The sequence below is a fragment of the Anolis sagrei genome, chromosome Y, assembly GCF_037176765.1.
Source record: "Anolis sagrei isolate rAnoSag1 chromosome Y, rAnoSag1.mat, whole genome shotgun sequence".
Classification (NCBI taxonomy): Eukaryota; Metazoa; Chordata; class Lepidosauria; order Squamata; family Dactyloidae; genus Anolis; species Anolis sagrei.
This window is the reverse complement of record NC_090035.1, coordinates 60,273,054-60,300,218: the sequence shown is the minus strand read 5'-3', so window position 1 is coordinate 60,300,218 and position 27,165 is coordinate 60,273,054. Positions and strand designations below refer to the sequence as shown.

The window sequence follows — 27,165 nt, the reverse complement described above, 5'->3', positions numbered from 1 at the left end:
TATTGGAGAAAAATGTATAATCCTTTTTTGTTGGGTTGTGTGTTTGCCAGGTATCTTGTAAGTCGAATTCATCTTTCAGTTTTAGCAGAGATTTTGGGAGTGTGCTGATTTCTTCTTTTTTCCTGATTTTCTTTTTGGGGTTTTTGTCTGCGTCTATATCTAGAACACCGTTGAAATCCCCAAAGATGACCAGGTTATCAAAGATTTGTTCTTCTATGAGTTGCTTTAATGTCTCTGTGAATTTGGTCTTTGGACCGTTTGGGGCATATATGTTACAAACTAAGGTTGTTGAATCTCCTATTCTTAGCTTTATCCCCACTATTCTGCCTTCTTGGTCTTTAAAGGCGAGTTTGGCTGGTATATTCTCTTTTACATATGTAACCACCCCTCTTTTTTCCGTTACTAGAGAGTAAAATTATTTACCTAAGTTTTTTTTGTCAAATGTGATGCGTGTTTCTGTCTTATATGGGTTTCCTGAAAGATCACTAGATCATATTTAGTTCTTTTAAGGCAATTAAAGACATTTTTCCTCACGTTAATATTATTTGAGAAATACTTTATTTCTATTTGTATATCATTCATCATCATTTTTATTATTTATTATTTTATTATTAAAAGGTATATCATCCGGGGTAATTTCGCCTTCTTCGGTGTTGTTCGGCTGCTGGGAGTCTCTGCTGGTTGTTGCTTTGGTATAATCTGGCGAGGAGTGGTGCTGTTTCTTCATTGTTCTTGTCTCATTTGGTTCGTTGGTGGTATTTTGTTTGTTGTCTTTCTTTAATTTCTTATAGAAATCCCGTGCCTTTTCTTCGGAAGTAAGCCAATACCTTTGTTTTTATAGGTAACCATTAGACTTTCGGATTTTTCCCATCTAAACCTAATTTGGAGTTTTTTTAGTTCGTCCGTCAAGAAAAAAATATTTTCTTCTTTTACTAAGAGTGAACATGGGGTGCTCTTCTAGGATGACCACTCTGTTTCCATTGGAGAAGGTTGGTGTCTCACTGTTCTTCTTGAGAACTTCATCACATGTTCTTTTCCTCTTAAATTGCACGATTACATCTCTAGGGACTTTATTTCTTTTGGCAAAGGAAGTGGAGATCCTGAAGGTCCTGTCTATTTCCTGGTCCATTTGTTCTATTTCTTTTTGCAGGATTGACGCTGTCATTTTCACAATTATCTGTCTTATGTTTTCTTTTGGTTCTTCCTGGATATTTCTCTACCTTAGTTGAAATTCTAATTCTTTTTGTTCTAGTCTTTCCTGTATTTGTTCTAGCTTTGTGTTCTTGATTTCTAAGCTTTTGACTCTTCTTTGGATTTTTTCTTGTGTTACTTCTATTTTCTCTTTGTCTTGTTTGAGTACTTTCGTTTCATTACATACTGCTTTAAGTTCTGCTTTTATAAAGCCAATGTCTTCGTCTAGGTCAGTTTTCATACCCTGGATCTGTTCTTGGACCTTCTTGTACTGTTCTTCCTGTTTCTCCAACAAAGTTTCCATTTTTTGTTGGTGGGCTTCTTGTTTCTCAGCTAGTTTTTGTATTTCTTTTCTTACGTCTTTTAGTGAGGCTTCTTTCGTTCCTGAGGGTTTTTTCTGCGTTCCTTTTGTCTCTTTGGTGTTTTTGGCTTCTTTGTTTTTTGGTGTAGCCATGTCTTTTTCCGAGTCCTGGTTTCTTTTGTCCAAGTTAACTGGAGTATTTTGTCTTGGGGCTGGTCTTTTGTTCTTTAAGTCCATCCTGGATAGGGATTCTATAAGCTAGCTTTTGAAGGTTAGTCAATGCTGGGTTTGTGAGTTAATATGGTTTGTTATTTAGTATATTATTATTATTATTATCCCCTTTTTATGATTTATAGGGAGATTTCAGTACATTATATTGGTTGTTTGGTTTTTAGATAGGATTCATCGTTTGTGAGTTAATATGGTTTGTTATTTAGTATATTATTATTATTATCCCCTTTCTTACAATTTATAAGGAGATTTCAGTACATTATATTTTTTGGTTGGTTTTTAGTACATTATATTGGTTGGTTGGTTTTTAGATAGGATTCGTGGTTATAACTATTATAAATATTGGTAAATAATATTAAATAGTATTAAATTGTATTAATAATGGATGGAGATATATAAAGATAATTAATGGAAATCGGAGGTTGAAAGAAGGGAATCGGTTAATTTATTATTAACTATTGGGATTAATTCATTGAATAAATATTGGTGTTAATTCATTGGGTAGTATATTAGTAGGTTATTAGACCCGTTTGGCTCCCTCTAAGGTTGTTCGTGTGTTTTGTTTGGCTTTTAGTTAACTTTGCTTTTTGATGTCTTATTTTGTTTCTTTTATTTCTTTTATTTTTTAATATATATTAATATATAATATATATTGGTGTGCATATTTTTGTTGTTAGTTCATTACTTGTTTTGTTATTTTATTATTTTATTACTTTTATTATTATTTATATTATTTTATGTATTATTTTATTTTATTTTGTTTTGTTATATTATATGTCATAGGGTTTAATGGATATTTTGTTTTATTTGTTTTTTATTTGTTTATTTATTATTATTTTTATTGTTTTATTATTTTGTATAAGACTGGAATTTTGCTTTATTTTTGTCTATTTGTTTGGTGTGTTAGGGAGCCCTAGATTGTATTAGTATTATAGAAATATCATGATTTTTGGCTTTGACGGTGGTGGGGGGAGGGGGTAGTGAATGATCTTGTCTTCTATCTCTCTCTCTTCAGTCTTCTTTCCTCTGCCTTTCCTCGCGATATGTACTTTACAACGTGTTGTTTTACTGACTGGGTTCCCTTTTTGTTTCTGTCTCTGTTTATCTCTTCATACGGCCATCTGCTGCCATCTGCTGGCATAAGTATGAAATTGCAGCCCCACAATATCAAAGGCTCTCCTCTTCCCTCTTTGGTTCCTGTCGTAACTCCTTCTAATCTCCCTTCTCACTTCCCCGTGTCTCCGTGAATGTTTTGGTCTTTAGTTTGTCTGTCTTTTTAAATTTAGGTACTGGGGTTTATTATTTGTTGTATTATTTGTTACTAGCTTTGGTATTTTTTAATTATTTCTGCTCTCATTGAACTTCTTTTGCCCTTTCTTGGATCTCTCTCCTCTCGTAAACTGTTGTTTACTTCCTGGTTTCTAGACTTTGCCGTTCTTGCCACTCTGTCCCTTCCTTTGCGCTCTCTGTGGTTTCAGATGTTTAAAGGGGAACCTCCCCACCCAGTTGGAGTGGCCTGTTCTTCAGGGTAGGTGTATTATTTTGTCCTATTATTTTGTGCTTTATTGCTTGGATTGCTATTTACAGGCCTTATATTGGTTCTTAGTTGGGAAGGAAGCTTCCTTTGAAGGCTTGATTATGATGTTAAGATAATGTATTGGCTCGGTATTTAAGTTGTTTCGGCTTCTTTTCCTGTTCTGGCCCTGTTTCCCTCTGGCTTCTCCCATCTTCGAGTTATTTTTTAATTCAATATCATTATTGTTAATAGTCTCTTTAAGTGCCTTTTTGGAACCCACGGTGAGAGTAAAGGCTATTTTCTGGTAACTTACTGTTACGCTGTGGCTGGTTTTGCGCCTCGCCGTTTGTAGAATCCTCTTTACTTCTTTTAATTAAAAGGTGAGGGAAGTTTCTGCAGGCTTCCCTCCTCACGGCCCGCTCGCCAGCATTCCTTACCAGATCCACTCGGCTGGCCCCCTTGAGGGGGTCAGCTTTTGGGGTCATCAGTGGAATGCCCTGGCTTCGCGTCCCCTTGTGGCTTATTGTCCTGCCTGGGGAGGGGGTCTATACAGCCCACCAAGCCTGAGAGGGGGTTGGTATTCTAAGCGCTATCAGAATATCCTACCTGCCACCATCTTTGCTCACCGGAAGTCTCTCCCATTCTTGAAAGCCTAAATAAAGAAGTTTTGCTGAAAAAAAATCCTATAGATAAAAAAATAATATTGAGACTGGAAGCTCTTAAATAACAATTACAACTAACACAAATAGGAAAACTAGAAAGAGATATGAAGTATATGAAGGTAAATTACTTTTAAAATGCGAATAAGATAGGTAAATAGTTAGCTAATAAACTAAAAAAATGTAAACAGAAGCAATTAATCACAAAGAAAAAAGGTGATGGAGAAATCTATACAGAAGGAAGCTATATCATAAGCCAATTCACAAAATTTTACAAAAATATATATAGTAAAGCTGAAATATCAGAGGAAGAAATCACTAAATATCTATGTAATTTGAATCTACCAAAATTAACAGAAAAGCAAAGAGAAATATTAAAAGGACCAATAACTATGTTCGAATTGGGTAGCACAATTAAAAAATTAAAGAATAATAAGGCTCCTGGCCCAGACGGTTATACCGCAATTTTTACAAAAATATTTTACAAAAATATACAAAAATGAGATAAGTCCTTTGCTAATAGACATTATGAATAATATATTAGAAAATAAAACAATCCCAAAATCCTGGGAAAAAGTAAATATCACTTTAATACATAAAGAAGGTATGGATCCACTAAAAATTAATAATTACAGACCAATATTGTTGTTAAGCAATGATTATAAAATATTTGCAATTGTTATGTCAGAAAGTTTGAAATGTTTTCTAAAAGATTGGGCCTCTAAAGAACAATCGGGTTTTCTTCCCAATAGGCAAATTAAAGACAATACCAGAATCCTAATAGATACGATCGAATATTACGAAAGGCACAATGAAAAACAATTAGCTTTGCTATTTATTGACGCTGCAAAGAATTTCGACAAAATTAATTGGAACTACCTAAAACTGTTGCTACAAGAGATAGATATGGGACATAATTTTAGAAACGCAGTAGATGCAATTTACAAAACACAAGAAGCTACTTTGTTAATAAATGGCCAGGAATCCTTCCCAATTAAGATTATACAAGGTACTTGACAAGGCTGCCCGCTCTCCCCACTCCTCTTTATCTTAATAATTGACACCTTAATAAGAGAATTAAATAAAGACAAAAAACTAAAAGGAATGAACATTCTGAAGCAACAATACAAATTAAGAGTCTATGCAGATGATGTTTGCATTACTGAAGACCCATTGAACGGCATTGACAACTGGCTGCATAAAATTGAAACCTTTAGGAGATTAGCAGGTTTTAAACTAAACAAACAAAAAACAAAAAAATTAGTTAAACTTTGGAGAAAAAGACAAGGGAACCGTTACAGGAAAAAACAACCCCACTAGTATTCAAATTTGGGCGTATCAGGAATTTGTGCCAAATTTGGTCCAGTGGATGAAAATACATCCTGCATACCAGATGTTTACATTGCAATTCATAACAGTAGCAAAATTACAGTTATTAGAGCTGGGCGGTTTCGTTTCGTTAATTCGTAATTCGTTAATAATTCGTTAATTTTTTCAATTACAAAACGATAACGAACCATTCTGGAGCAATTTTTTTAAAAAACGAATTTTTAAATAGTTTTGTAAATGCTTCGTATTTCGTTATTGTATTCGTTTCGTTATTGTTTTGAGGTCGTTTCGTTATTATTTCCGCATGTCTGGGGCAAGTTTTATGGTTGTTTTTTGTTTAATTAGTGAAAAAAAATGATAATATCACACCAACAGTCAACAACAGAGGCAGAGGGAAGCTTCAGAAGTTTTTGGAGGTTTTTTAGCATATTTCGCAGTTGCATCCACCATTAACGAATCGATTCGTTATTGTTTCGGAAATCAATTCGTTAATTTTTTGTAATTTTTTTCACATTTACGAAATTTCGTAAATACCAAACTTTTTAAAAGGAAAATTTTGTAATTATTTTAAATAACGAAACGCAAAAGAAACCCAAAAACGAATCGATTTTAGAAACAAATTTCTCCGTTGTTACCCAGGTCTAACAGTTATGAAGTAGCAATGAAAATAATTTTATGATTGGGGGTCACCACAACATGATGAACTGTATTAAGGGGTCACAGCATTAGGAAGGTTGAGAACCACTGATCTAGAGCAATGGAAATATGAAAACTTATCCTTACTAGGCCGAATTGCAATATTAAAAATGACTATTCTTCCCCAGCTTCTCTTCCTCTTTCAGACCCAACCTATAATCAGGAATGATCACCTATTTAAAAAATGGAATGCAGATATCTCCAAATTCATTTGGAGGAACAGGAAACCAAGAATAAACTTCAAACTACTTACAGATGAAAGAAAAAGAGGGGGCCTAGGACTCCCTAATTTTAAGATGTATTATGAAGCCTGCAACTTGGCAGGAATAAAAGAATGGGCTACCTTAAGGAACAAGATGCTTCTAACACTAGAAGGTCATGATCTCAGAGCTGGCTGGCATGGTTACCTATGGTACAATAAAAGGAAAATAGAGAAAAATTTTAATAATCATTTTATAAGGGCATTCTTAATTAAAACCTGGGAAAAATACAAACCACGATTATATAACAAAACCCCAATGTGGATATCCCCAATTGAAGCGAGACACAAAAGGGAATTAGGTGAGGAGAATTGGCTAAGCTACAAACAAATATTTAAAAAAACAATAAAACAAAATTTATACTAAAACCTTTTGAAGAGCTAAAACTTATGAATGAGAAATTAACATGGCTATAATATTTCCAAATTCAGCAGGGATTTAAGGAAGACGAAAAGGGGGTTTCAATCAGGAAGAAGGATCATGGGAAACAATTCTACAAAAAGACAAAAAATTGATCAGAATCTTAGTTCCAGCTAAGATTTAGGAATATTGAGGAAGAAAAAAAAGAGAACATTAAAGAAATAACTACAAGTATGGTAACTCAATTATTTCAACTTAGCCGGGATGACAGTGAGGATAACATCGATAGAGTCTTCAGAATTCAGTCAAATTACGCAAAAAGATATAATGTACCAGGAGATGTGGTGGTGTGTTTCGGAAAGAAAAGTGTGCAAGATGGAATATTAAAGGAGAACGCCAGAAGAACATCCTATTACAAAGGAAGCAATTCTAAAAGAGCATCCCAAAGCAGTTTTAGAAAGAAGACGCAAATACTTTTTCCTCACCGACGAACTTTAAAAAAGGAATATAAGATTCAAGTGGGAGAAAAGAGAAGGACTAATGGTAACCTGGGAAAACAACAAACATTGGCTAACATCAGAATTCAAGGCAAGGGCATTCTATGATAAATATAGGAGGAAAGAAAGTGAAGATCTAGGGAAGAGTAAGGGAGAGGATAGATCGGGTGGGGAGGAGGACCAGGAGAGTGGTCAGGAGAGACAAAGAAAGAGACTAAGAGAAGTATCCCCAAAGCACTATAGGATTTATGCGGACGCGGCTTTGGTGAATATGGACGATTTATTATTTTTTATTTATTTGCTATATTTATATACCGCCGTTTCTCAGCCTAGCCGGCGACTCAACGCGGTTTACAACATAATATAACAATCAACAGTATACAGTTAAAAGCATAAAAAACATAAAAAACATAAAAACACAATTCATACATCAATACCAATCCAGTTCGACTCTTAACTAAAAACGTGATCCAGTTCGTCATCCATGTTGCCAGTCCTTTAGTCAGTTACCATGACAGTGAAAAAAATGAAATTGATGGCGCAAAGAATTAAAATGTATTCAAACAATGTTAATGGTTTAAATAACCCAAATAAAAGAAGTAAAATTTGGCACCAACTTAAGAAAAGGCAGTTTGATATAGTCTCTTTACAGAAAACCCATATTTGTCACAAACATGTGGCCCACCTAACGCAAAAGAATTTGGGGAAAATGTACTATGCGTCTGGGGGAGAGAAGAAAAGGGGGGTAGTAACATACGTTAAAGCAACGATTCGCTCTAAACAAGTATTCAAAGACGAAGAGGGAAGAATGTTAGGCATTAACGTATAGTTTGGTGGGAGGAATGTGTTATTGTGTAACATCTACGCCCTCAATGGAACGAAAACAAAATTCGTAGACACATTATGTAAGAAGATACTAGAACAGAACTATGAGGATTTAATCATAATGGGTGATTTTAACGGAGTTATGGATAGTAGAATGGATGAATCAAAGGGAGTCAAAAAACAAACAACTATTATGCTGGGGAACTCCCAAGAGACTTTAAACTGCTAAAAGAAAATTTAGGACTACAGGATATTTGGAGACACTTCCACACGACGAACTGGACTATAATTTTTCTCAAATCGACATAACACATGGTCGCGAATAGATACGATCTGGAGAACAAAAACAATCGTATCAAAAACAACAAAAGTCAAAATAGCGACAAGAATAAACTCGGACCATGCCCCGTTAGAAGTAATCTTTGAGAACACAGATGTCAGGGGGAAAAAAATTTAAATGGAGACTCGAAGACCAGTTAATAAGAGAACACAAGGACCAGGAGAATAATAAAAAGATAATGGAAGACTTTTTTAAGATTAACATGGAACAAGATACAACAATTGGTATTATTTAGGATGCCTCTAAAGCCACTTTAAGGGGCCACTTTATACAACAGAAAGCAAAAAGAATCAGAATTAAGAATGACGAACTCAGAAAGATTGATGAGGAAATCCAAAAAACGGAGGCAGAACTTTAAAAAAACCCAGACAATAAGAAAATGTGCCTACAATTGGATATATTTAGAATCCTTTCAGTTAGAAGAAATAAGTCAAAAACTTAAATACATGAAACAAAACCACTACGAGAACGCTAATAAAGTCGGGAGATACTTAGCATGGAAGATCAGAAGGGAAAAAAACAAACAGCAGATAAATAAAATAGAAGAGGAGAGGAAATGCTATGTCAACCAAATAGATATTGAGGAACAATTTCACAAGTTCTATAAGACATTATACATGGACAACAACATCCGTAAAGAAAAGATCTTATCCTACCTGGGAAAACAGAAAATAAAGAAATTGACAGAGGAGGAAAGAGAGATATTAAATAAGAAGGCAACAGAAGAGGAAATACGGAAGATAATAGCAGACCTACCATCAAATAAATCCCCTGGCCCGGATGGACTAACATAAAAGTATTACAAAACGTTCAGTGAGATATTAACACCCCCTCTGACGAAAGTGATAAACAGAGCCTTGGAGGAGAGGAAGATGCCCGATACATGGAGGACTGCGTATATAACGCTAATACCTAAAGAAGACTACGACAACACAAAAATCAAAAACTTTCGACCTATTTCCTTGCTCAATGTCAATTATAAAATCTTCTCAGGATTACTAGCATCGAGACTGAAAAGAGTTCTTATCCCAAGGATACATGAAGATCAAACCAGCTTTTTGCCAGGGAGAAAAATAAGTAATAACACCAGATTGATCCTAAATGCAATAGAGTACTACGAGAGGCTTATACAAAAAGAAGTGGGGCTTCTTTTCTTAGACGCAGAAAAAAACCTTTGATGGGGTCAACTGGGGATTCATAATCGAATTGTTAAAAGAAATGGACGCTGTCTTCCATTTTATAAATGCAATTAGGGCAATTTATTCACAACAGTCTGCAGGAATTATAGTGAACGGACAAACCTCTGAATTAATTAAAATAAACAGGGGAACTAGACAGGGATGTCCATTATCACCACTGATTTTCATCATGACCCTGGAAACCAGGAAATCAAGGGATTAAAGGCGGGGTTACAATAGAGCAGTGGGACAAATGGTGGAATGAATTGGAGACATTTGGAGAAGTGGCGGGGCTGAAGATCAATAAAGATAAGACTAAATTCCTGACTAAGAATATGTCAAGAAAGAGAAAGGAGGAATTAAGGAAGAAAACAGGGATTGAAATTGTAACAAAGATTAAATACTTAGGGATACAGATAACAGCTAGTTAAAAAATAATTATGATACTAGATGGAAGAAGATAAAGGAAAAAATGGGACAATGGATGAAGTTAGACCTATCTCTCTTAGGAAGGATAGCACTCACAAAAATGAACATCCTTGCGGAGGTGTTATACCTATTCCGAATGATCCCAATAGTAAGAACTATACAGACACTAGCCAAAATGGTAGAAAGACATAAATAGATTTATATGGCAAAATAAAAAGGCCAGAATAAAATTCAGAAATTTAAGCGACGAAACCAAGAGGGGACGACTAGGATTGCCAGACCTTCAGCTATACTATGATACAGCGGCACTGGTCTGGGTCAAGGATTGGGCAGCGTTAAGTAACAACAGAATATTATCATTGGAAGGAGAAGGCCTGAACAGAGGCTGGCATAGTTATATATGGAAAGGAAAGGCTGTGGTGGAAAAAAAGTTCAATAATCACTTTGTCAGAGCATCGCTGATCAAAGTTTGTAATAAATATAAAATGAGATGGTACACCAGGACACCGATGTGGCTGTCGCCAAACGAGGCTGATCAAAGAAGCGAAATGTCAAATGAAAAATGGCTGACATACAAGCAACTGATCTACATAAACAATCATGAAATAAGAATTAAAACACTGGAGGAAATACAGCAAATAGAGCCCAAATTTTATTGGTTCCAGTAGTGGCAGGTCAACGAAAACTTTAAGGAAGATAAGAAAATAGGATTTGAACTAAAAGAAAACTTGTGGGATAAAATAATAAAAACAGAGAGTAAACTGATAAAATGACTGTATCAGCTATTGCTAATGTGGGCAACTAAGGAGGAGCAGGTAAAGGTAGTCATGATTAAGTGGGCTAAAATGACAGGACACACAATCACCATGTCAGAGTGGGAGGAGGTATGGACAAGAAACTGAAATATGCGTATGCCACAGAGATCAAAGAGAACTGGGTAAAGATGTTCTACGTGTGGTACCAAACCCCAGAAAAATTAGCCAAGTACAGTAAGGGGAGGAGTGATAAAAAATGCTGGAGATGCCAAAAGAAAGTGGGATCATTCAAACACATGTGGTGGGATTGTGGAGTCGTTAGAGAATTCTGGTCGGAGGTACATAGAAAAATGGAAGAGATTATCCAATCTAAGTTTGAATTCAGACCAGAACATTTTCTGCTTGGAATGACTAACTTTAAGTTGAATAAAAACGATGACAAGATTTTTTTTTAACTTGACCACAGCAGCAAGAATAAGCATAGCACGTGTATGGAAGACCAAAGATACAGCAACTTTTAACTTGTGGATTAATAAGGCTATGGATATCATGAACATGGACTTGCTGACACAGAAAATAAGAAAAAATAAAACAAAAGCAAATAGCACTGATTGGAGCAAGTTCATTAATTTTTTAGAGAAGAATAATTTTAAGTATTGTTAAAAACAGAAAGGAAAGAAGATTCCCGGAAGTGAAGACAAAATAGGTTATCGACCAACATTTTAATTAGGAAAAGTTAGAAACAAAATCAACTATATGTTCACAAGGAATCCTGGAAGTTAAGGGGAATTTATATGTATTTATGTATTTATTTATATGTATTTATCAGGCCTGGGCAGTTTCGTTCGTTAATTTTGTAATTCGTTAAATATTCGTTATTTTTAACAATTACAAAATGAATACAAAACATATTTTCAAACCCGGAAGTCTTTTTCAATATCGAAACGGCATCCTCAATCTTTTTTACGAGCTTCCGCCCGTTTCGGAAATGACGTTTTAGGGATGGAGGATGCTGGGTGCCCTGGGAGCCAATCCGGCGCTCCCAAGCACCGTGGCTCATTGTGATTGGGCGAGCTGCCCTTCAAAAGCGGCTCCGCGTGGCCGCATTTCTCATTGCGAAGGCGAGGAGACGGGGGGTGCGGGAGGGAGGCTTGGCTTGGCTTCTTGCATTCATTCATTGCTTGGCTTCTTGCATTCATTCATTGCTTGGATTCTTGCATTCATTCATTCTCATTGATTCATTGTTGTTGGGAGAGCGAGGGCGGATGTGAGAGCTGGGCTGGGAGCAGCGGGGAGGCTTTGCCATGTTTTCACCCTACAACAGGGCAGGGCAAGCTTTTTGTTAATTGTCCATTTAAAAAAAAATTTCTTTTATTCTTCAAAAAATTCAAAAAATATTCTAAAAAAGGAAAAGACCCTTGTGTGCCTGTGAGCATGCTTTTTCCCCTGTCCTGTGGCTGTTTGCTCCACAACAGGGCAAGCATTTTGTTAATTTTCCATTTTTAAATATTTCTGAAAAATATCTTTCTTTTATTCTTCAAAAAATTCAAAAAATATTCTAAAAAAAGAAAAGACCCTTGTGTGCCTGTGTGCGTGCTTTTTTCCCTGTCCTGTGGCTGTTTGCTCCACAGCAGGGCGAGCATTTTGTTAATTTTCCATTTTTAAATATTTCTGAAAAATATCTTTCTTTTATTCTGCAAAAAATTCAAAAAATATTCTAAAAAAAGAAAAGACCCTTGTGTGCCTGTGTGCGTGCGTTTGTCCCTGTCCTGTGGCTGTTTGCTCCACAACAGGGCGAGCATTTTGTTAATTTTCCATTTTTAAATATTTCTGAAAAATATCTTTCTTTTATTCTTCAAAAAATTCAAAAAATATTCTAAAAAAAGAAAAGACCCTTGTGTGCCTGTGTGCATGCTTTTTCCCCTGTCCTGTGGCTGTTTGCTCCACAACAGGGCAAGCATTTTGTTAATTTTCCATTTTTAAATATTTCTGAAAAATATCTTTCTTTTATTCTTCAAAAAATTCAAAAAATATTCTAAAAAAAGAAAAGACCCTTGTGTGCCTGTGTGTGTGCTTTTTTCCCCTGTCCTGAGGCTGTTTGCTCCACAGCAGGGCGAGCATTTTGTTAATTTTCCATTTTTAAATATTTCTGAAAAATATCTTTCTTTTATTCTTCAAAAAATTCAAAAAATATTCTAAAAAAAGAAAAGACCCTTGTGTGCCTGTGTGCGTGCATTTGTCCCTGTTCTGTGGCTGTTTGCTCCACAACAGGGTGAGCATTTTGTTAATTTTCCATTTTTAAATATTTCTGAAAAATATCTTTCTTTTATTCTTCAAAAAATTCAAAAAATATTCTAAAAAAAGAAAAGACCCTTGTGTGCCTGTGTGCATGCTTTTTTCCCTGTCCTGTGGCTGTTTGCTCCACAGCAGGGTGAGCATTTTGTTAATTTTCCATTTTTAAATATTTCTGAAAAATATCTTTCTTTTATTCTTCAAAATATTCAAAAAATATTCTAAAAAAAGAAAAGACCCTTGTGTGCCTGTGTGCGTGCTTTTTTCCCTGTCCTGTGGCTGTTTGCTCCACAGCAGGGCGAGCATTTTGTTAATTTTCCATTTTTAAATATTTCTGAAAAATATCTTTCTTTTATTCTTCAAAAAATTCAAAAAATATTCTAAAAAAAGAAAAGAAACTTGTGTGCCTGTGTGTGCGTTTGTCATTTGTGTAGTTCCAACCAGTGCGCTCCTTTTGCCAACACAAAGTGCTATAATACAGTGCTCGCTCATTATTTGTGTAGTTCCAGTGCACTCCTTTTGCCAACACAAAGTTCTCTAATACAGTGCTCGCTCATTCTTTGTGTAGTTCCAGTGCGCTCCTTTTGCCAACACAAAGTTCTATAATACAGTGCTCGCTCATTATTTGTGTAGTTCCAGTGCGCTCCTTTTGCCAACACAAAGTTCTATAATACAGTGCTCGCTCATTATTTGTGTAGTTCCAGTGCGCTCCTTTTGCCAACACAAAGTTTTATAATACAGTGCTCGCTCATTATTTGTGTAGTTCCAACCAGTGTGCTCCTTTTGCCAACATATAAAGTGCTATAATACAGTGCTCGCTCATTATTTGTGTAGTTCCAACCAGTGTGCTCCTTTTACCAACATATAAAGTGCTATAATACAGTGCTCGCTCATTATTTGTGTAGTTCCAACCAGTGCGCTCCTTTGGCCAACACAAAGTGCTATAATACAGTGCTCGCTCATTATTTGTGTAGTTCCAGTGCGCTCCTTTTGCCAACACAAAGTTCTATAATACAGTGCTCGCTCATTATTTGTGTAGTTCCAACCAGTGCGCTCCTTTCGCCAACACAAAGTGCTATAAGAAAAGAAAAGACTGACAACCCAGCATAGCAACTTTACCACTGCATTGGTGTTCTTAATACAAAGTGCTATAATACAGTGCTCGCTCATTATTTGTGTAGTTCCAACCATTGTGATGAAATGCTTCCTTCCCGGCTTTTCTAGTCGCAAGGGCCAAGTGCTATCGCGAATACCTAAGAAAGGCAGGGGACTGAAGATGGACACATTGACAAGAAGGGAACATTCAACCGACGAGATGGTTATTGAAACACCCACAGATGGTTCAACCAGCTGTGAGATGGCAGGACCTCCTCCTTATTCATCAGTTCGAAAGACTCTACGTTCAGATCCTGATGTCCTTCCAAGTACCTCCGATACTACTTGTTATGAAGAGGAGGGCGAGGAGGTGGACGTTTCTGAGGAATGGGAGGAAGACAATATGGAATCTGCTTCCACCACAGGAATTAGTGATCAAGAGGACTGCATGCTGCTGGAGGGCGAGCCACAGAAACAACCAACAATCCCTTCCACAAACACCGACAGTCCAAACACGAGCATGAGTACATCTGAAGTGCGTAGTAGGGGTAGGCCTAGATCGCTCCTATGGGATCATTACGACGTCCATAATCAGAGGGCCACTTTGGCAGTTTGCAGGCATTGCGGTGTGAGCGTCAGCAGAGGAAAAGATATGAGGCATCTTGCCACAACAGGGCTAAGGATGCACATTAAGAGACACCACCCAAATGTGAAGTTGGACGCAGTTGAAGTCGGCAGCACATGCAGCAGTACACAGAGCACTCCAAACACACCAACAGGCCCCATGCAGAAAACCATCGATGCTTGGGGCGTGCAACTTACAAGGGTGAGATCTGGATTTAAGCCGCCATCAGTGAAGGAAATAACACGTCGCCTGGGAGAGATGATGGCTCTGGACCACCAGCCCTTCCGTATGGTGTAACGGGAAGGTTTCCGCCGATTTGTTCACCTCCTGGCACCATGGTACAATATCCCAAGTCGCAGAACTTTCTCTCGAACAGTCATTCCCGCTTTGTTCGAGGGATGCAAGCAACGTCTCAGAACCCTGTTGAACAAATCACAACCCGTCCATGTACATTTCACCTCAGACATCTGGACGAGCACGGGAGGAGGGCATTCCTATTTGTCCCTGACCGCTCACTGGTGGGAGACGGAGGGTTGCCTAGACTCGGGTCATCGTTGGGCACTCCTCTCCCTTGAGGTGATCAATACGGATCACAGGGCCGACACCATTTCTGAGTACTTGCGAGAGATGATGAGAGACTGGATGCGGCATACTCATTCCGGTGGTACTAACTCGGGATTCATGGTCACAGACGCAGGAAGGAACATGATCCGGGTGGTCGAAAGTGCCGGCTTCTCAAACGTAACATGCATGGCCCACTTGCTGCATAACTGTGTAAAAGATGGCTTCAAGGTGCCCGATGAGAACAACGCCACCGCCGTCACTCAACTCATTGAGCGCTGCTGCAGAATCGCGGGCTTCTTCCACCGTAGCTCTAAGTCCGCAAAACTGCTGCGTGACAGGCAAATCCTGGAGTGTCTCCCACAACACCGGTTACTGCAGGATGTCCCCACCCGCTGTAACTCCACCTACATCATGTTGGAGCGCATGGTGGAGCAACAGAGGGCAGTCCACGCTGTCTCGCTGTCAATTGCGGCTCCGATTAACAAGCTGGTCCCCAACAACCAGGAGTGGATGACCATCACTCAGCTGGTTGAGATCCTAGAACCATTCAAACTGGCCACTGAAAAACTTTCAGGACAGAAAGCACTACTCAGCCATGTGGTCCCAGTCATCTTGCGTTTGAAGAGCCATTTGGAGTCGCTGGGTGGACAAAGTACATTGCAGTCTATGGCTGTGCCCCTGACTCCACAGGCCCAGGAGGTGGTCAGAAAGTTGAATTTCGCCCTCCGTAAACGTCTTCTACTGTTGACGGAGAGTAAGACTCATGTTTTGGCAGCACTCTGCGACCCTTGCATCAAGGACTCTGTCTGCCCCAAAGATCTGCCAAAGTGGAAGGCCGAACTTCTCTCGCTCGTGAGAGAAGAATACTCTCGGAGGGTGGGGGAACACTCAGAGGAAATTCCTACTGCCGTTACTCCCCGAAACACCAGCGGTTACGGCAGCACCGATAACATTAGTCCCACCTTGCCACCTACCAGGGATGAAGGAAGAGCAGTGCAGCTGATAAAGAGGAGAGCGGAGCATTTCATAACCGACAGTATCGTTTTGATGGCAGGGCAAGGAACATCTTTGTTAGCCCAGGCGGCAAAGATTGACTCGGCAGAGTTCTCTGTCAATCGTTACTTTGAGGAACCTCAGGAGATTGTACACAGCGATCCATTGGCGTACTGGTCCTCCCGAAGCAATACATGGCCTGACCTCTCAAAAGTAGCACGCAAGTTTCTCAGCTGCCACCCAACTAGAGTGCAGAGTGAGAGGGTCTTCAGCCTGGCAGGAGATGTCGTCACCCTCCAACGTACCTCGCTCGACCCCCTTGCGGTGGAAAAGCTGGTCTTCTTAAAGGCCAACTTGCCACTTTTGGGCTACCCGGAGATTGATTTCGACAGCAACCCTTGCTCCGTGCCGTAGATCACCTTTGTAGCCTCCTGTTTTCTAAAAACCCGAATTGAATTATTTTCAATACCCTTACCCTAACCCTACCCTTGCTCTGTCCCATAGATTGGTATATTGCCTGCTGAATGCGGGAACATTGCCCTGATGTGTACTACTTTGTTTTGTGTTGCCTTAAATTACTACTCCCTGCTGAATGCGGGAACACTGTCCTGATGTGTACTACTTTGCTTTGTGTTGCCTTAAATTACTACTCCCTGCTGAATGCGAGAACATTGCCCTCATTGATCACCATGTGTACTTTGCTTTGTGTCGCCTAAAATTACTACTCCCTGTTGAATGCGGGAACATTGTCCTGATGTGTACTTTGCTTTGTGTTGCCTTAAATTACTACTCCCTGCTGAATGCGGGAACATTGCCCTCATTGATCACCATGTGTACTTTGCTTTGTGTTGCCTAAAATTACTACTCCCTGCTGAATGCGGGAACATTGTCCTGATGTGTACTTTGCTTTGTGTTGCCTTAAATTACTACTCCCTGCTGAATGCGGGAACATTGCCCTCATTGACCACCATGTGTACTTTGCTTTGTGTTGCCTTAAATTACTACTCCCTGCTGAATGCAGGAACATTGCCCTCATTGATCACCATGTGTACTTTGCTTTGTGTCGCCTAAAATTACTACTCCCTGCTGAATGCGGGAACATTGTCCTAATGTGTACTACTTTGCTTTGTGTTGCCTTAAATTACTACTCCCTGCTGAATGCGGGAACATTGCCCTCATTGATCACCAGGTGTACTTTGCTTTGTGTCGCCTAAAATTACTACTCCCTGCTGAATGCGGGAACATTGTCCTGATGTGTACTTTGCTTTGTGTTGCCTTAAATTACTACTGCCTGCTGAATGTGGGAACATTGTCCTGATGTGTACTACTTTGCTTTGTGTTGCCTTAAATTACTACTGCCTGCTGAATGCGGGAACATTGCCCTTATTGATCACCATGTGTATCTTGCTTTGTGTCGCCCGGAAAAGAGGCACTCCTCTACTCCTGTGTGTACGCTCCCCCCCCAACTCCCTTTCATACATAACCCTTTCCCCAGTCGTTCCCGGCCAGTCCCCTTTCAGACTGTTGGGCTTCGCTTCTGGGGTGCCCGGAGAAGAGGCAGTCCTCTCCTTTAGCAAATGCTTCCCCTTTCATACACCCTTTCCCTTCGGGTTGTCATGCGTGCATTTACCTTTCACTGCCTATCGGTCATCCCCCTACATCGAGGGCTGGCACTCCCTCTCAAAGGCCAGCTTGACTTCCCCTTTCCTCAGTAGGTGGCCTAAAAATTACTGTCAGCTTCCCCCAACACCCCTTTTAAACAACCTTTTCCTTACAGTGGTGATGTATTCCACTTTTCAGCCTGTTGGGCATTGTCTCTGGAGTGCCCGGAAAAGAGGCACTCCTCTACTTTTGTGAATGCTTCCCCTTTCATACACCCTTTCCTTTCGGGTTGTCATGCGTGCATTTACCTTTCACTGCCTATCGGTCGTCTACATTCGGTCCTCTACATTTTCGTGGAAGCACTTCTTTTTATTGATGATTTTAATGGCGACTTTTAGGCAAGTTTTTTCAAAGTAAACGCTTTGGACCACAGGGACACTCATTTAAGAGCATGGGGGGAGCGCCGAGAGGCAAGGGCTGGGACAGGCGGTAGCTCGCCTCGTGGCGGACCGCCAGCTCGATCCCAAGATCCAGTTTTCACTGCAGGCAAGCAGGCAGGCATTTCCGGAGCCCCTTCCCACAGCCCCTGCCCGCACACACCCACCTGCTGTCTGCAGGGACATTGGCCCTTTGGGGTCCAGCACTTATTTAAAATCAATTTTACTTTGCTTTCTGTTTCCTCGAAAGACTTAGGCTTGGCCAGTTTCATTTGGTAATTTTGTATTTTGTCAATGATTTGTATTTAAATTATTTTACAATCGAATATAGAGCCATTTTGTAATAGTTTGAGGATCAATGAAGAATCAAATTAATGACTCCAAGTTTTGTAATTGTTTTGTTACTTTTTTGTATGTCTGGTGCAAGTGTTACAATCTCCGTTTCTCTTCCCTCCTGGACCACTTCGTGATCGTTAGTTCTGAAATCTGTAATCATCTTTCCCATCTTCCGATGCATTTCAAAGTTCTGTGTTACGTGCGTTGTCATACAGAATTACTCTGATTGCCTCACATCACCTTATGTGTAAAATTCCTGGGTGGCCTCCTAATTTCTTTTTGTTTATAAAAAAAGGAGTACTCCTAAGAAACTAGTTTGCCTAACGCTTTAGTAGTATGGTACCCAGAGGGTTGTGTCTGCCTGGCTGCTTTGTGTAGGCAAGTTCTTTTTTCGCAGAGTTTGAACTGGAATACAGTATCCTATGCTCAATGCTTCTTGCTTGTTCTGAGCCTTCCAAGGTTTTCAAGGGTCTGCTTCAGTTGCATACTCTCTAACCTCTGGAGCTTACCGTAGGTTTCCTCTCCTTGAGGGTTTTCAGTATGTCTGCTGTGTTGTGGTGGTCATATGTCTGCTTTACTTCTTTATTAGTGCACTCCTCCGTGGTGGAACCAATGTGCTTTCCCTTAGCCTGCAAGAGTTTCGTTCTAGGTGGATTTGGGAAGCTTTCTGCAATTAGTTGTTGATTCTTCTTCCCAAGCACGATTTCTTGCAGGGCAGTTCTGCGAGTCTTCTCTTGCCATTTCGGAAAATGTACAAATTATCTGGTTTGAAATGTCTTCTTGGCTGCTGTGTGTAGGCCAGTACTTCATCCTGGGTTACAATGCAATGCAATGCAATGCAATGTAATGCAATGCAAATTGCCATCCCAAATACAACCACTGCAATTACTCTAGTACCCTCCCCCCCAACTCCCTTTCCTACAAACTTTCCCCAGTCGTTTCCTGCCGGTCCCCTTTCAGCCTGTTGGGCATCGCCTCTGAGGTGCCCGGAAAAGAGGCACTCCTCTACTCCTGTGTACGCTTCCCCCCCAACTCCCTTTCATACACCCTTTCCCCAGTCATTTCCTGCCGGTCCCCTTTCAGCCTGATGGGCTTCGCCTCTGGGGTGCCCGGAAAAGAGGCACTCCTCTACTCCTGTGTACGCTTCCCCCCCCCAACTCCCTTTCATACACCCTTTCCCCAGTCGTTTCCTGCCGGACCCCTTTCAGCCTGTTGGGCATCGCCTCTGGGGTGCCCGGAAAAGAGGCACTCCTCTACTCCTGTTTACGCTCCCCCCCAACTCCCTTTCATACACCCTTTCCCCAGTCGTTCCTGGCCGGTCCCCTTTCAGCCTGATGGGCTTCGCCTCTGGAGTGCCTGGAAAAGAGGCACTCCTCTACTCCTGTGTACGCTTCCCCCCCCCAACTCCCTTTCATACACTCTTTCCCCAGTCGTTTCCTGCCGTACCCCTTTCAGCCTGTTGGGCAACGCCTCTGGAGTGTCCGGAAAAGAGGCACTCCTCTACTCCTGTGTGTGTACGCTTCCCCCCCCCAATCCCTTTCATACATACACCCTTTCCCCAGTCGTTCCCGGCCTGTCCCCTTTCAGCCTGTTGGGCTTCGCCTCTGGAGTGCCCGGCCTGTCCCCTTTCAGCCTGTTGGGCTTCGCCTCTGGGTGGTGTCTCTTCATGTGCATCCTTAGCCCTGTTGTGACAAGATGCCTCATATCTTTTCCTCTGCTGACGCTAACACCGCAATGCCTGCAAACTCCATACACCCTTCCCACAATCATTTCCTGCCGGTCCCCTTTCAGCCTGATGGGCTTCGCCTCTGAGGTGCCCGGAAAAGAGGCACTCCTCTACTCCTGTTTACGCTCCCCCCAACTTCCTTTCATACACCCTTCCCACAATCATTTCCTGCCGGTCCCCTTTCAGCCTGATGGGCTTCCCCTCTGGGGTGCCCGGAAAAGAGGCACTCCTCTACTCCTGTGTACGCTTCCCCCCCAACTCCCTTTCATACACCCTTTCCCCAGTCGTTTCCTGCCGGACCCCTTTCAGCCTGTTGAGCATTGCCTCTGGGGTGCCCGGAAAAGAGGCACTCCTCTACTCCTGTGTACGCTTCCCCCCCCCCCAATTCCCTTTCATACACCCTTTCCCCAGTCGTTCCCGGTCAGTCGCCTTTCAGCCTGTTGGGCTTCGCCTCTGGAGTGCCCGTAAAAGAGGCACTCCTCTACTCCTGTGTGTTTATGCTTCCCCCCCAAACTCCCTTTCATACATACACCCTTTCCCCAGTCATTCCCGGCCAGTCCCCTTTCAGCCTGTTGGGCTTCGCCTCTGGAGTGCCCGTAAAAGAGGCACTCCTCTACTCCTGTGTACGCTTCACAACAGGGCGAGCATTTTGTTAATTTTCCATTTTTAAATATTTCTGAAAAATATCTTTCTTTTATTCTTCAAAAAATTCAAAAAATATTCTAATAAAAGAAAAGACCCTTGTGTGCCTGTGTGCGTGCGTTTGTCCCTGTCCTGTGGCTGTTTGCTCCACAACAGGGCGAGCATTTTGTTAATTTTCAATTTCTAAATATTTCTGAAAAAGATCTTTCTTTTATTCTTCAAAAAATACAAAAATATTCTTAAAAAAGAAAAGACCCTTGTGTGCCTGTGTGCATGCTATTCTCCCTGTCCCGTGGCTGTTTGCTCCACAACAGGGCGAGCATTTTGTTAATTTTCCATTTCTAAATATTTCTGAAAAAGATCTTTCTTTTATCCTTCAAAAAATTCAAAAAATATTCTAAAAAAAGGAAAGCATTTCATTTTCTAAAAAAAGCATTTCATTTGTGTAGTTCCAACCAGTGTGCTCCTTTGGCCAACAGAAAGTGCTATAATACAGTGCTCGCTCATTATTTGTGTAGTTCCAATGAGCTCCTTTTGCCAACAAAGTTCTATAAGACAGTGCTCGTTTCGGAAAATGTACAAATTCTCTGGTTTGAAATGCCTTCTTGGCTCCTGTGTGTAGGCCCCCCAACTCCCTTTCATACACCCTTTCCACAGTCGTTTCCTGCCGGTCCCCTTTCAGCCTGTTGGGAATTGCCTCTGGGGTGCCTGGAAAAGAGGCACTCCTCTACTCCTATGTACGCTTCCCCCCCCCCAAACTCCCTTTCATACACCCTTTCCCCAGTCGTTCCCGGCCGGTCCCCTTTCAGCCTGATGGGCTTCGCCTCTAGGGTATCCGGAAAAGAGGCACTCCTCTACTCCTGTGTGTGTACGCTCCCCCCCAATCCCTTTCAGACATACACCCTTTCCCCAGCCGTTCCCGGCCAGTCCCCTTTCAGCCTGTTGGGCATCACCTTTGGGGTGCCCGGAAAAGAGGCACTCCTCTACTCCTGTGTACGCTTCCCCCCCCCCAACTCCTTTTCATGCACCCTTTCCCCAGTCGGTTCTTGCCGGTCCCCTTTCAGCCTGTTGGGCTTCGCCTCTGGAGTGCCCGGAAAAGAGGGCGCCTGCATAGGGCATTCATAACAAGGGAGCCGTTGTTCCCTACCGCCCCTGGGGTTGTCATTTGTGCACTTTGCTTTCACAGCATCTCTGCCCATCTTTCCCCCCGAGTCATTCCCTGCCGGTCCCCTTTCAGCCTGTTGGGCAAAGTGCTTGCAGTGCTCCTATTTTTGGTTGTTCCACCAAAGTGTTAAAATACTGTGCTCCTTATTTGCCTTGTGGCTCCAACCGCCTGTGCGCCCATTTAGGGTCCACAAAGTGCTTTCAATGCTCCTGTTTTGTGTTGTTCCACCAAAGTGTTAAAATACTGTGCTCCTTATTTGCCTTGTGGCTCCAACCGCCTGTGCGCCCATTTAGGGTCCACAAAGTGCTTTCAGTGCTCCTATTTTGTGTTGTTCCACCAAAGTGTTAAAATACTGTGCTCCTTTTTTGCCTTGTGGCTCCAACCGCCTGTGTGCCCATTTAGGGTCCACTTCAGAGGGCCACTTTGGCAGTTTGCAGGCATTGCGGTGTTAGCGTCAGCAGAGAAAAAGATATGAGGCATCTTGTCACAACAGGGCTAAGGATGCACATGAAGAGACACCACCCAAATGTCAAGCTGGACGCAGTTGAAGTCGGCAGCACATGCAGCAGTACACAGAGCACTCCAAACACACCAATAGGCCCCATGCAGAAAACCATCGATGCTTGGGGCGTGCAAGTTACAAGGGTGAGATCTGGATTAAGCTGCCATCAGTGAAGGAAATAACACGTTGCCTGGGAGAGATGATGGCCCTGGACCACCAGTCCTTCCGTATGGTGGAACGGGAAGGTTTCCGCCGATTTGTTCAACATTGCCCTCGTTGATCTCCATGTGTACTTAATAAAAATTAAAGAAATATGAGGAAAAAAAAGAATACACTGCACATTTGCACAGTTGTCGCGTGTCATGTGGCTGTTTTTGCCACACTGCAGGGCAACCATTTTGATTATTTTCTTTTTTAAAACTTCCTGCTGCTAAATATTTCTTTTATTCTTTAAAAATAAAAAATAAAAAATTTTAAAAACTGCACATTAGCCCTGTGGCTGTTTTCCTGATAAACATTTCTTTTATTCTTAATAAAAATTAAAAAAAATGAGAAAAAAAAGAATACACTGCACATTTGCACAGTTGTCGCGTGTCATGTGGCTGTTTTTGCCACACTGCAGGGCAACCATTTTGATTATTTTCTTTTTTAAAACTTCCTGCTGCTAAATATTTCTTTTATTCTTTAAAAAAAATATTTTTTAAAAAACTGCACATTTGCCCTGTGGCTGTTTTCCTGATAAATATTTCTTTTATTCTTAATAAAAATTTAAAAAAATGAGAAAAAAAGAATACACTGCACATTTGCACAGTTGTCGCGTGTCATGTGGCTGTTTTTGCCACACTGCAGGGCAACCATTTTGATTATTTTCTTTTTTTAAAACTTCCTGCTGCTAAATATTTCTTTTATTCTTTAAAAAAATTAAAAAAGAAATATTAAAAAAAATTCTGCACATTTCCCCTGTGGCTGTTTTCCTGATAAACATTTCTTTTATTCTTAATAAAAATTAAAAAATATGAAAAAAAGAATACACTGCACATTTGCACAGTTGTTGCGTCTCCTGTGTTGTTCCCTCCCTGCTCCTGGATATCCAATCTGTCTGCTATATCTCCACCCATAACAAACTCCCCTCTTTACCTCCTTTGTCTCCCGGCAAATACTGCTTGATTACTGGGTGAGTGTGGATCGGTATGATCTATCGGCGGAGGCTGTACCTTTATGGTACAACCATCACGTTTCTCTAATGAACAAGAATCATAAGACCCTTGGTGAAGAAAATCAATTTTTTTTTGTGTTACCCGATATAAGGAGTGCTGCTTAAATTAACTTAAAGGCTTCCTTGACTTCCTCGTTCGTGATGTTACAAATTGACATTTATTACTAAAATCTACATTGGGGACATGGCGCAAGCAGGAATACTTGAGAAAGGCATTATGTTTGAAAGGAGTTCTTTATCGGTTATCAGTTCGTGAAGGTACTGTAAGTCAAATCCCATTGTGCATGGTTAATCCTTCTCCACTCGTCCTATGAATGTAGAGTGGGTTATGTTGACTCTGTGCGCCAAGTCCGATCTTGCTCTGCCACAGCAAAGAACAGTGGATTTTCAAAAAGGGCTGGACCAAAATGGGCCACAGAGGCCGCAGTCACTGGTTGTATCTACTTTGAGTTATCAGAAAATCAAAGAACACTGGATTTCCAAAACACACTTATTGCCAGGAAGAAATCCCCCTGGCACCAAAAAAGAGGAACAGCATCCGCCATCTTTGAAATGACTTCCACCAGTTTCGGAAAAAAAAATTATATCGTTGTATTGATTTAAAAGTAATTTGAAATTGTTTATAAGTATTACAAATAAAAACAATAATAATAAAATATCAATTAAACCCAATGCTGCCCCTCCCAAAAAAAAAAGGCGGCACAAGCCGCATCCACCGCCAGGGTCTGGGAGGCATACAGCTACAAGCTCCCTGTCCCCAGCCCCATGCACTCCAAAACTAGACTCCCCAGCACTCGCGCTTCGTCCACCCTCGCTTCCCCAGCTACAATGTTGCCACGCAGAGCCTGCAGCTGCTTTTAAAGGGCGATGGCCGCTCTTACTAACCCCGTATTGGCTCACAGCGCCCCAAGCATCCTACCATCAATAACTTCACTTCCCAAACTGGCGGAAGTCGTTTCAAAGGTGGCGGATGCTGCTTCAATTCAGAAAATACACCTCCGGGTTTGAAAAAAACATCGATATCTTTCTGTTATCATTATCAAAAATAAATAACTACATATGTAAATAACGAATGAAAACGCCCTGCCCGATTACGTCATGGGCATATTCATACCCTTACCTCCTGTACAGCCATAGATTCTTTGGGGTGTCAACACAGCATTGGTTGACAAAGAGAAGAGGAAGAAACCAGGCACCATCACTGCAGAGGAGCGGTCATTCGGACACAACGTAAGCATGTGATTACAGTCTGTCTCACTGTCTCACAGCCTCACTGGGGGACGGCTGATATGCAGTGAAAGGGAAGTGCACACCATGACACTCCGGGGGGGGGGGGGGGCTGACCAATGTCCCCCCGGGAGGGCATGGGAGGGAGAAGGCTGGGAAGGGTATCAGCCTTCTCTCAGCAGACAAAAAGGCAGTCAATCCCGGGGGGGCAGGGTCAAGATCCCACCCCGGGAGGACTTACAGTCCATCTCACTGGGGGACGGCAGATATGCAGTGAAAGGGAAGTGCACACCATGACACTCCCAGGGGGCCCTGACCAATGTCCCCCCAGGAGGGCATGGGAGGGAGAAGGCCGGGAAGGGTATCGGCCTTCTCTCAGCAGACAAAAAGGCAGTCAATCCCGGGGGGCCAGGGTCAAGAGCCCACCTCTGGAGGACTTACAGTCTGTCTCACTGGGGGACGGCAGAGATGCTTGGAAAGATGCAGTGAAAGATGCTTAGAATGTCCAATTCCCCCCCCCCCGGGAGGGCATGGAGAAGGCCAGGAAAGTTTTGGCCTTCTCACAGCAGGCAAAAAGGCAGCTGTTGGGCATCGCCTCTGGAGTGCCCAGAGAAGAGGCAGTCCTGTACTCCAGTGTACGCTTCCCCCCCCCCCAACACAAAGTGCTTTGAGTACACTAGTTTTTTCAAAGTAAACGCTTCGGAACCCCAGGACTCAAATTGAAATTTGACTTTGCATGGCATCGAAGGATGACATCAGCAATGGGTCAAAAATTACTCTTTACCTCCCATAACTTCCTGTCATACACCCTTTCCCCTGTCATTCCCTGCCAGTCCCCTTTCAGCCTGTTGGGCATCGCTTCTGGAGTGCCCGGAGAAGAGGCAGTCCTGTACTCCAGAGTACGCTTCCCCCCCCCCCAACACAAAGTGCTTTGAGCACACTAGTTTTTTCAAAGTAAACGCTTCGGAACCCCAGGATTAAATTTAAATTTGACTTTGCATGGCATCGAAGGATGACATCAGCAATGGGTCAAAAATTACTCTTTACCTCCCATAACTTCCTGTCATACACCCTTTCCCCTGTCATTCCCTGCCAGTCCCCTTTCAGCCTGTTGGGCATCGCCTCTGGGGTGCCCGGAGAAGAGGCAGTCCTGTAATCCAGTGTATGCTTCCCCCCCCCCAACACAAAGTGCTTTGAGCACACTAGTTTTTTCAAAGTAAACACTTCGGAACCGCAGGACTCAAATTGAAATTTGACTTTGCAGGGCATCGAAGGATGACATCAGCAATGGGTCAAAAATTACTCTTTATCTCCCATAACTTCCTGTCATACACCGTTTCCCCTGTCATTCCCTGCCAGTCCCCTTTCAGCCTGTTGGGCATCGCCTCTGGGGTGCCCAGAGAAGAGGCAGTCCTGTACTCCAGTGTATGCTTCCCACCCCCCCCCCCCAACACAAAGTGCTTTGAGCACACTAGTTTTTTCAAAGTAAACGCTTCGGAACCCCAGGACTCAAATGGAAATTTGACTTTGCATGGCATCGAAGGATGACATCTGCAATGGGTCAAAAATTACTCATTACCTCCCTTAACTCCATCATACACCCTTTCCCCTCCTCTTAAATCCCTTAACTCCCTGTCATACACCCTTTCCCCAGTCGTTACCGGCCGCCCCTTGCAGGCAGTCTCACTGGAGCGCGACTGATATGCTGTCAAATATGACTGCAGAGAGACACTACCCCTCCCTTTTTTTCTCATGCCAGCTGTAAGTTGGTCCCCATCCCTGACCTATACGGTCACCCTCTTTTTCCCCCCGTCCTTGACAAAAATCCTCTTTACCTCCTTTGTCTCTGGGCAACTACTGCTTGATTACTGGGTGAGTCTGGATCGGTTGGATCTATCCAAATACGAGCACTGCAATTACTCTGAAACCCTCCCCCCCAACTCCCTTTCATACACCAGGGTTCTGAGACGTTGCTCGCATCCCTCATACAAGGCTGGAATGACATTTTGAGAGATAGTTCGAGAGAGGTGGCCAAATAATTACTGTGTGCTTCCCCAAACGCCCCTTTTATGCACCATTTCCTCTGTCATTCCCGGGGCCCCTTTCCGGTTCACTGCTGTTCTGCCATCCCCCTCCATCGAGGGCGGGCATTCTCTCTCAAAATCCAACTTGACTT

At 41.7% G+C, this 27,165-nt stretch overlaps 1 protein-coding gene across 3 annotated transcripts in view; it reads right to left on the bottom strand.

Moving 5' to 3' along the window:
• The window catches only part of LOC137095077 (E3 SUMO-protein ligase PIAS4-like), a 254,857-nt gene that overhangs the window by 80,072 nt on the left and 147,620 nt on the right, over positions 1–27,165 (bottom strand). The window lies entirely within an intron of this gene.